This window comes from Octopus bimaculoides, chromosome 21 (genome assembly GCF_001194135.2).
Source record: "Octopus bimaculoides isolate UCB-OBI-ISO-001 chromosome 21, ASM119413v2, whole genome shotgun sequence".
NCBI classification, from domain to species: Eukaryota; Metazoa; Mollusca; class Cephalopoda; order Octopoda; family Octopodidae; genus Octopus; species Octopus bimaculoides.
In genome coordinates, this window is record NC_069001.1 from 4,033,539 (window position 1) to 4,044,931 (window position 11,393).

Genomic DNA, 11,393 nt, shown 5'->3' on the forward strand with positions numbered 1-11,393 from the left:
TATATCAATGTTTGCTTTTATGTTATAATATAAAATTAATTTACATTCCTCTGACAATGGCTTAGCTGGCTGAAACTTTGAAGTCACTGTCAACAACATTCTTATACTGGACGGGAGGTGATAAATGCCTCCCCTTAAATTTTCAATTTTATGTTCTTGTCTTTTTTTTTTTTTTTTTAATTCATAAAGCAACATCGACAACTACAACATTATCATGGTTATTAATGAAATTTCCTCCGAGATAAAAACTGGCCAATCTAGAATACATTAAACGGGATGATAAAGAGCCAGAGGTAAACAATGTCACCGATGTCGAAAGATAACGGTAATGAATTCCATGAAACATATGTGGGTGTATTTGTGTGTGCGTGTGTATGCATGTATACATAAATGAATATAAATACATATAAAATATATATAAGTGAAATTGAAGCACTAAGCAGTAATGTGTATAAATATAAACTTGTTACCAGTTGAAATATGCTTGAGGCTTATTCAAACCCGAAAGAAAGCCATTACTCTATTTTCTCTCCTGACAAAATAGAGTGAATGACTTTCTTACAGGCTTGAGTGTGCCTCAAACATATTTCAACTCATAACAAGTGTGTGCATGTGTATTCTTTTATTCGTTTACTTGTTTCAGTTGTTTGACTGCAGCCATGCTGGAGCACTGCCTTGAAGGGTTTTAGTCAAACAAATCGACCCCAGGACTTATTTTCTAGGACCCCTTGTCTAAAAGGCACAAATGGGTTTGTGTAAGGCCAACACCTCCACCTTGAAAAATGCAAAGTTACAGAAACATCAATGACAACTGGAAACCAAAACCTCTGGGACAGAAAGGCCTTCCCTCGAGGAACCTGGAACCAACCAGGGAGGCAAGAGAGAGGATACCCTAAAAATAGCCGGAGGCAGAGCTGGAAAAGCGGGATAGTACTGGATAGAAGCAGAAAAGATGGCCTGGAGTTGAGAGCAGTAGAGAAAAGTTGTCAATGGCCTAGACTCAATAGGAAACAAAGTGTTTCAGTAAGTAAATCGTGTTTTAATCATTTAGTTCTAGATACTTCCATTCTGTGTTCTCTGGCCATAATTCATCTCTGACATTAAGTGCAACCAGCAAGTAAAAGGTTTTATTTAACAACACCTCTCCCCTTCCTTCTTCAAGCCTAATATCTATTTCAATTGGTTGCAGAGCCTGATGAGTGGAGGGAGAGGACGACAAAAACAGTAGTGGTTGTAGCGGTGGTTGCAGTAGTGGTGATGAATGAAACAATAAAAAATCCCCCCTCCTCCTCCTGTGTTCGTCATTTCATTGTGAATGAAACTAAATAACACACTTGACAGCTGTATTTCTCTTAATTTATTTCAACAATTCTCACTGGACACTAATAATCAAACAAAAAAGATGGACTGGTGGATAGCTGGATGGATGGTCAGTAGTCAGCCACAGCTTCTACAGGATTACAACAACTCAATATCATCATCATCATCATCATCATGCATGTGTCAAACAAATTCTGTTGAGGCAGATTTTCTACAGTTGGATGCCCTTCCTGTCACTAACCCTCACTTGTTTCCAAGTAAGGTAATATTTCCTCAACGCCAGACATGCTTTTCATGGAAGACTGGGAAATGAAGGACAACTACTTGTATGATGGTCACACTCTTTTACAACTATCATGTGGTGTTGAACAAAAAGGATTTTTTTTTCAACTTCCATCTGCTAAATCCACTCACGAGGCTTTGGTTGGCTCAGGGCCACAGTAGAAAACACTTGTCCAGGTGGCATACAGTAGGATTGAACTTGAGACCACATGGTTGGGAAGCAAGCTTCTTAACCACACAGCCATACCTAAAATATTTAGATATAGAACAGAACACAGCCAAGTTTACTAAATATGTTAGAAATAGAAAGCCAAATTTCACTTGTATCATTCCCTTTTGGTTCTAAGCCGTCTGAGACAGCTTCTGGTTCTAGGATACAACAAGCCATGCATTTTCACCAGTCCTACATACACTGTCCAGATGTGGCTGTGTGGTAAGAAGTTTGCTTCCCAACCACATGGTTCTAGGTTCAGTCCCACTATGAAGCACCTTGAGCAAGTGTTTCCTAGTATAGTGTCAAGCCAACCAAAGCCTTTGTGAGTGGAATTGGTAGATGGAAACTGAAAGAAGCCCATTGTATGTATGAGGTAGTGCTGAAAAGTTCCTGGCTTTCACATAGTCAAAAATTAGGTCTAACAAGAAAAAAAAAAGAAAAAAAATCCTCACTGGATAGGATGCCAGTCTTCTACAAGGTTAACTTCCCAGCTACATTTCTGGAACTTGTTTATAGGTGAGTGGACTGGAGCAACGTGAAATGAAGTATTTTGCTCAAGGACACATAACACACTGCCCAGTCTGGGAATTGAAACCACAATCTTACAATCAAGAGTGTAACATCCTAACCACTGGGCCACATGAGTTCACCAGTCCTAGACACACTCCCTCCCACACTCACACCAAAAGCGGAAAAGACGCTTGTGGCTGGAACACCTTTGATCATGGGGTTTCCGAGCAGGAGCTGACCTTGGGGGTCAACAGCAAGTGTAAGCTTACATTCTTGACATAGCCAAGACTTGAGGTCTTGTCTTAAAAAAAGGCCAGACTTCCTTTAGCCAGTCAGAAAATACTGAACATTCCAGGACAGCTGGCTGCTAATTCTTCTACCAATCACTACACAGGTGAAACAAAGTAGGGGTTGGGAGTGGGACATAGTAAAGGACACCCACTAATGTTCACCTTGCTGGCTTTAGTGTCCAATAATGGTTGGTTGGTTGGTTGGAAAATTACATATGTATAATCTTCATCATGTATCAAGAAAATTGCCATAATCAAGGTATAAATTACGCCATGGCTGTGTGGTAAGAAGTTTGCTTCCCAACCACATAGTTCTGGGTTCAGTCCTACTGCATGGCACCTTGGGCAAGAGTGTTCTACTATAGCCTCATGCTGACCAATTCCATATGTAAATGTCTTATTTATGTGAAGTATACATAGGAGTTGAAAATTCTGGAAATATTATCTGCAGAGTAATTGTATATAAAAATCAAATGACTGGATGAATTCTTTGTTATTATTTATTCATCATTACACATGTTTCATTTGCCAATAAGAAATGCAAAATCACGCATGTAATATATCTCTTATTAGAAATTCTTCAGAGCGTTATCCCACACATACAGTTTTGTAACTCCTATTAGCAAATGAAACATGTGTAATGATGAATAACTAACATCAAAACATTTTTCCAATCTCCTGTTTTGACATACATATATGTTAGTTGTAATACAGAAAGATTATCTTAGAAAGCTAATAAACCCATGATTAAAATTAATGTTTATTTCTTGTGTTCTAACGAAGCAATACTACCTGTGATATCTAATTTCATTTTCTTGGACAGCAAGCATTAATTTAGGTTACTCTTCTCGATTACACAGTATCGTTAGCAGTGAAGAGCAAACATTAAACATTTAGATGTACTTATGTGGTCAACAGAAAAAGGAATAAATCATTTTTAGCTTTTTTATGTTGTTCAGATTTTTAAGTTATTTACAATAAATGTTGGTGAAATATTAGTAAGAACCTGACAATGGTATGTTGCTGCATCAGCAGACTTCTATTTCAAGATTTAGTTTTGAGCATTTCATAAGTTATGTAGGTGTTACCTGAAAAAAATTCCTTTTGATGAATTGCCCTACCTACAAAACAAAACAGGCAAATATTATAATAATAATAATAATCATCAGCATCATTGTTTTAACATTCACTTTTCTATATTTGCATGGATCAGATGGGATTTAATAAGGCAGATTTTCTATAGCTGTATGCCCTTCCTGTCGTCAACTTTCATCTGTTTCTGAGTGGGGTAACATTTCCCCATGGCCAAATGATTTTGCAGAATATTGGAAATGAATGACATTCATTTATAACAATCACATGATATCGAGTAAACACAACCACACACACATTCACACAAAAATGCATACAAATATGGTGTTGGAACTCTCAGCTTACAATAAACACGTCGCTCTCAACCCCTTTGCATTACGTGTCCTTACACCCACAGTTGGTCCTCTAAACCAGTGTTTCTCAGCTATTTCTACCTGTGGATAAAACTACTTTTATAGATACTACTTTAAAATTTCCTATTTTGTTTCCCCCTCCCCCCATTCACTTGTGTAAGTTTGCAATAAAACTCTCTGACAGAACATGCTTCAGTGGATGGAAACATGTTGAACTATGTAAACCATTAAAGAAACAACCGAGCTGTTTCTTGCAATAAATACACCCAAAGCAAAATTTCTTTCATGGACCCTTAAAACACTACTGTGAATCCCTAATTTACTATGTTGCTTGCATGGCACCCCAACAGGGACATATGGACTTTGTTTGATCCCCACTGCTTTAAAGTGATTACTGCATGAGCTCCTTGAGATAGACACACAAACTCACAAGCTGCTTAGTGTTACTGGAGATGAAGACAGGCTATACCTCCGACATAAGGATGGTGGCTGATGTCTTAAGTCTGTATTGTAATGCTGAAGTAACTTCTACAGAAGGGAAATGAAGCCAGTAACTACCTTGCCCAAACTTTGCAAGAGTGAAAACAGCAATATCATTAGGATCAGTAAGAAACCTGAAAAGAGGCACAAAGTAAGAGTTGATGTAGATCTCACTCCGAGAAGCCTTGGTTATTTCTATTTATCAGAACAATAAAAAATAATGGACAAGTTCACTGAGAGCATAATGCACAAAAGACAAAAGCCATATAGGGAATAAATCAAATGAAAAACTTGGCACGGAGTGCTGACAAGTTTATGACAGACCACTTTGAAAGCAACCTCCATGCAATTGAAGAACAAGAGGTCACCACCAAGTACCCGCTGCTTAAAAGGCAGAAAACATTAACGAACAATAATTATAGGTTGTGCAAAACTATAACAGAAGACAGCAACTACATCATAGCCAACAGTGAGAGAATGTCTTCTAGGTCTTATCTTCCCATGAGGTATGATGATGCAGTGGCCAGAACAGTCTGGAACAGAATAGGTAAAATGAAAATACTAACAGACAAAGTTGATTGTATTGAGACCAATGGGTCAAAAGGATATGGGTGGAACTTTAACAATTCAAACAGCCACCAAGTTAAAAGACCAGCTAGATATTGTTGTGGAATCACAAGAAATAAAGATGCCGTTATGGAAATCAGCTGTTCTGGATACATGGGTTTGAATACAGAATGCAAGATGCCAAAATAAATACCTCAATGCCACTTCGTTTAATTATCTATACTTATGCCATTGAGCCAATTTTGTTATTGCACTGTTGCACTCTTTTTTTTTTTTTAAATCAGTAGAGAAAAGTTTGTTTGAGAGAGAGAGAGAGAGATGTAAACAGAAATCTTATTTTGTCGTCCTATTGTCGTTAAGTTCAATTCAGCAATGTAAACTCCCCGCTCGTCCTCCTCCATGCAGCTAGTCTTCATTAATTAAACTTATCCCGCTGACCACATTAAGTGTGTAGGTGATTTATCAAGCCCGACATCAATGGTTATGATAGTGATGACACAACAGTAGGGTAGTACGTAGGTAGAGGCAGCGGTTAATATGTATAAGTTTGCAGGGAGTTATTCTAAATATGACCTTAAACATTACTACATCAATAGAGAGGATCGTTATTTCAAAGAGGAGACCAACAAACAGAGATAAAGAGAAAAGGGGACAAGGAAAAGAACCTAATAGAATTAGTTCTGTGGGACTGTAATTTCTGAACCGGCAAAATGTACAAAATTTCCATTTTCCAACGTCGAAATATTAATTATCTTGAGTCTACTGTTTATCACTAATAGAAGAAATAATTATGCAAATTTGTTTATTGCGCGCGCGTGTGTGTGTGTGTGTGTGTGCGTCTCGTGTGTACCCAGTGCATGTGTGTAATGGTGTGTGAATACGTGCGTGTGTGTATGCCAGTGTGTGAAATTATGCGTGTATATATGTGTATAATCAGTGCGTGTGTACGTGTATGATGAGTGTGTGTGTGTGAAGATGTGTGCATGCGTGTATATGATCAATGCGTTTGAGAGACTGTGTGAATACATGTGTGTGCATGTCTGACTGCGTATACGTATGAATGTGAATACATATATGTATGTGTGTGAGAATGCATACGCGTGTTTGTCATCATACACACACACACGTGAAATCTACAGTATATTTTATTTACACCCGGCACAGTCACGTCAACGAAAACCGTGTCTTTGGATTTTTCCATACACTACAATGACAAAGCCAAAATTATTCAGTTAATTGCCGTCACGCAAACAACTGAACTTACAGTTTGACCTCCCATAATATATAAATAAACAAACTAAATAAAACGAGACTTCCCCCCCACCTTCTTTTGTGACAGTTATACGAAGATGGATGTCAAATACGTCAAACAGAAACTACACGTAGGTGACAATAACGAAGATTGAAATATGGTAATTTTGATCTCTTAACGGTTTAACATATTAAAGACGATAGGTCGGAGGCGGGGAGGGAGAGAACGAATCTAGCAAAACACATAAATATAAGCATAACTATTTATACATACACATACATATATAGATCACATATATACATGCGTTAATACACACATACACACATTTATGTATGAATTTTGTTGTTTTGTTTTTCCTTTCAGCAGTTTCAGCTCCAGAGCTGAGGCCATGCTGGAGCGCCGTCGTTAGCTTTAGTATACTTTCTTTCACTATTTGAAACTTCCTCTAAAATATGGCATTTTGATGTTACCTGTCCTCAACTGTGTTTCTTTGACAGGAGGAAATCCAGTTCTGTTTTGAAGACATCTACATCCAACCCATGTAGGTGTCTCAGGTTTTGGGGGGAGGATACTGAAAAGCTGTGAGCCCTTGGAACCCAAGCTGTTGCAGACTCTGGTTCTCTTTCCTAATAGCACTGTTGGGATCTTTGACAATATGCAGTGGTACCCCGTTCTGCAGTTTGTGTAACTTTCAACGCCAAAGTTTGATACAAATCCTTCCAGGATTTCCCAGATGCATATCACTACATATCTTTCTCGCCTTCGTTCTAGGGAGTAGAATATGAACTTTTTCGGTCTCTCACAGTAGCTAACGTGTCGCACTGAGACGATCTTCCTTGTGAACTTTCGCCGGATTACTTCGAATTCCCTCGTTAATTTTACAGTGGAGGTCATCGTAGTTGCGAAGCGAACTTCTTTAGCATGCTGGGCTTAGCGGTATTTCGACCGTCTTTACGTTCTGAGTTCAAATTCCGCCGTGGTCGACTTTGCCTTTCATAATTTCAGGGTCGATAAAATAAATATCACTTGAGTGTTGGGGGCTAATGTAATCGACTTACCCCCTACCCCGAACTTGCTGGTCTTGTGCCAAAACTTTCAACCTATATCAATGGGTCTCAGTCAAAATTTTCAACCATGTGTTTTCAGTTATGCGATCAATTGAAAAATTGGGCGAATTGAATTGATGTTGAAGTGGCAGCGTGTTCTGCAGATACGTGTGCCTTGAACGTAATTCTCAAGCAGAAATCAGTGTGACAAGGCTAAAGCTTTTGATTACAGATACGATCCTTCCAGTTGTTTCCAAACAAATGCTGTCTGCCCAGTTTCACTCACAAGGTTGAACGGAGGCTGCATAAAATGACAAGGGCCTAAGAAATCACGCTGAGTCACCGTGGTGTATATATACATACATACTGCGCTGGACTAACCATTAAACAAAATAATTATGTTCTTAGGGCATCAAAGAGAAGAGAGGCACCACAGAAATGGTAAATGGTTTACGGCACAAAAGAAATCACTTTAAACTTGCTAAAATAATATTCAGGATTCCTTTTCTCTCCTAAGTATAGAAGCAGATGTGTGTTACATGAGATTAATTTTGAAGGTCTGATCAAAGACAAAATAGTAGAAAACTTTTCAAATATAAAGTGAAAGTATAAAAAAAAAAACAAATATTTTCTTACTGTTAGTTTTGTTTTATTTTAAAAAATATAAATTTATTTTATGGTTTAATATTGTTTATATTTTGAATTATGAGTGCACCAAACATTTCTAAGTGCATAGGGCTTGTATGGGTCTTAATCCAGCCCTATCTATCTATCTGTCTGTCTATCTATCTACCTATAGGCATAGCTACACAAGTGTGATACCCAGGTACGACGACTTTATTTCTTCATAACTTTCAGAAAGATGGACATTTTTTTTAAATGATATTTTCTACAAATACCTTTCACATGGTGTAGGTTCCGACTACATACTAACTTTTGCTGCATTAACTTTAATCGGTAGAATGTGCCGAACACGAAATGTTCTACCCCTGAGTCAATTTTGTAACTTACAATCAATTAAAAATAGTAAAACAAAATACACACACATACATTCAGTTTATTTCTCCTGTTCTAACACACACACACGTGTATGTCTGTATTATGAGTGTGAATGCATTTAAACTTACGGATAACTTTTTTGATAATCATACAATTTAATTATACGTGCGCGCGCGCACAGACGTGATATAAACATGCAGATACTTACACATGTCTACGCGTTGTTATGTGCATGCATTTAGTTATCTTCAAGTTATATATTCAGATTGTATGATATTTATACATATAACAATTATACAATCTCAGAAAATAACAGTATTCTTAAAGAAGATTAAATAAGAAAAATACCAAGATCATACTGAACATTTTCAAAATCTGAAACAACACTGCACTAAAGGTCCTTATTGCAAACTTGTAGTATCCGATTTCCAATTATATATGAAGATATAAATTTAAAAAAAAAAACATTGCCATTTATTTACACTATAAAGACACACGTTGTTATTTTATTCCTGTTTCGTTTTTGTTCGGCTACCCCCACCCACTCAAGAATATAAATACGGGTGGTTTGTAATAAGTCGGGTAAGTCGGAGATTTTGGATGGATGGATACATAGAGTGATGTTCGGTTAAGTGGTGGGATGAACACTATAAAAAAAATAAGTACTCTATCCAGCGAGAGGTAAATATTGAACATACACAGGGTTTTTAGTGACTTATAGTAGATCAATCTTAAATCCTATGTATATTTAATGAGATATAAATATATATATATAATTCATGGCCACGTCTTTCGTGCTATTGTTTAACGCTCGGTTAGCCCTGATAGAGTAGAGCTATAATTAAAGGGATCCCATCTCATTTTAGTGCGTCTACCCATTGACTTTTCTCTTTTAAGACAGTAAAATATTTGAGATTCAGATGTCTTAGGTTTTCCCCCCCCCCCCTTTTTAGCCGGTCGAACGACCACAAAGAAACAGGCTCCTATCATCATTAGCTAGACAGACATCAAGCTAATAACTCATGCAACTGAGTCATTTTAAACTAAACATGACATTGGACTTGTACTTTTGCAGTAATTTTCCATATAACAAGCCCTAAACAATTGTATCGATACGAGGCTTCATTGACTCATCGATACTGAAATGATCTTAACTTTCCACCAAAAAAGTAGTGTTGTCCTCTCACAGAAAGAAAATGAAGGCATTTGTGAAGAGGGATAAATTAATAAGGCAGCGGAAATTTCCCAAGTGTATATTTGAAGATATCAGGAACTGAGCCAAACATTCTGAACATCAAAAAGCATGTATAATGAGGAGGTCTTTCGTAAAATGTAGTTAAAATATATATGTTGAAATAAAAATAAATAAAATTATAACAAGCCTATACATATTTTGGAATGAAAAACGAGGGGCGGGGAACTTTCAAAAACAACTATATAATAATTATTACAAGACAGTCCCAGCTTTATATATGTATAAATTTCACAATTAAAAAAATATTAGCAATAGTTCTGAATATAATAGTTCTCCTGGTTCTTTTAAACAGTAAATGGTATTCTCTCAGAAACCATCTACAAGTGGATATACAGGGAACTTTACAGAAAACCTTATTTTAATTTTATTCCAAGGCAGCTTGACCGACGTTATTCAACTGAGCACATTGAAATTTAGATCAGGACGTAAACATTGCAGTAAAAACAACGGATTACTAATGTATACCCTTTCAAAAAGCACAATATGTAGTTTGTGTTTAGAACTCGTCTTTTCTAGACTTTATAACTTATAAAAAGTGTTTATCTAAAGCGATACAAAAAATTATAAACAAATGCATTAGGAGTGGGTGTCGAAATTTATGTTAATAGAATGTTACAGTAAACTTTAAACAACGTTCTCGACCAAACACACACACACATAATTCTTTGGTTTTACATTTACTCTTGGTAATTGAGAAATACATATTGATTTTCTATTAATGAATAAAGTTGGTGTTGATGCCCGGCCATCAAAGTATAAAATATTCTAGTTAAAATGAAAGTAAAAGAGATAATTTTAAAACATCTTACAATGAAAGAAAGCACTTCGTTCTTCGGACGTTGAAAACCATTTGCCGTTTTGGGTTTAGGGTACGATTTTTAATGACCTGGGATTATCAAAGATGTATTAATTAGGCGAGGACACGAATGACATTGCAGTTTAGTCGGATATATTTATACATATATTGTAATGTATATTTCAGTGTAGGTGTGAGAATAATTGCCTATTTCTGGAGTTTAACAGAGGGAACAGGCACTCACATGCATTGTATATCATCAGGTTGTGTCGTAATTTCTAGAATAATAAATAGTTGGATGTGACGGTCAAGGAGGACATGAATGACAATGGAAAATAAAAGTGTTCAGGTGAGACTGTTGACTGAGATAAGTTGGTACGATTAGGAAAATCACACATGAACGGGCTTTTCCCCACCACACACGTATGACAGCGTTGGTTTCCAGATATGAGGGACGGATAAGGAGAACCAGATATTGACAAAAATTGATATAGTTATTGGACCTAACTGATTTAGTAGTGGCTAGCACTAATCTATCAGTTGTGATATAATAACTGGAGATTGAAAGAAGAAAACAAGAGACATGTGAATGACATTGAGAAGTAAGAAAACAACAAAGTGACGCCAAAGAAAGTCTATACACAACAGATGATAAATATATTGATTTATAACTGAGATGGTTAATAATGCCTGCCGGACTTCGCTTTATTGTAAATAGATCTAGGTTTTAAGAGGGTTTAGATATTAAACAAAGACAACACATTGATGAGACTTATTGGTTGTTACACTATATTAAAATGTTCGATTTCGTTTATCTTTGTGGAAACAAAACAAATCTTTGAGTTGGAAAAGTGACTCGTAAATAATAAAGAGACAGAGAGAAAGAGAAAGGAAGAATAAAGCGTTTGTCTGTGTCTGTCTATGCGTGTATGTGTGT

General features: G+C 36.6%; 2 protein-coding genes across 3 annotated transcripts in view; both read right to left on the reverse strand.

The window, feature by feature from the left end:
- Positions 1 to 10,674, reverse strand: part of LOC106882890 (G protein-activated inward rectifier potassium channel 3) — a 218,464-nt gene extending 207,790 nt beyond the window's left edge. For both annotated transcript variants that reach the window (XM_052975321.1, XM_052975319.1), the window contains exon 1: positions 10,470 to 10,674. The gene's annotated coding sequence lies outside the window, so the exon portion shown is untranslated. The remainder of the gene's footprint in view (positions 1 to 10,469) is intronic.
- LOC106872037 (serine/threonine-protein kinase 33) overlaps positions 1 to 11,393 on the reverse strand; it is a 224,305-nt gene that overhangs the window by 49,104 nt on the left and 163,808 nt on the right. The gene's annotated exons all lie outside the window — the stretch shown is intronic.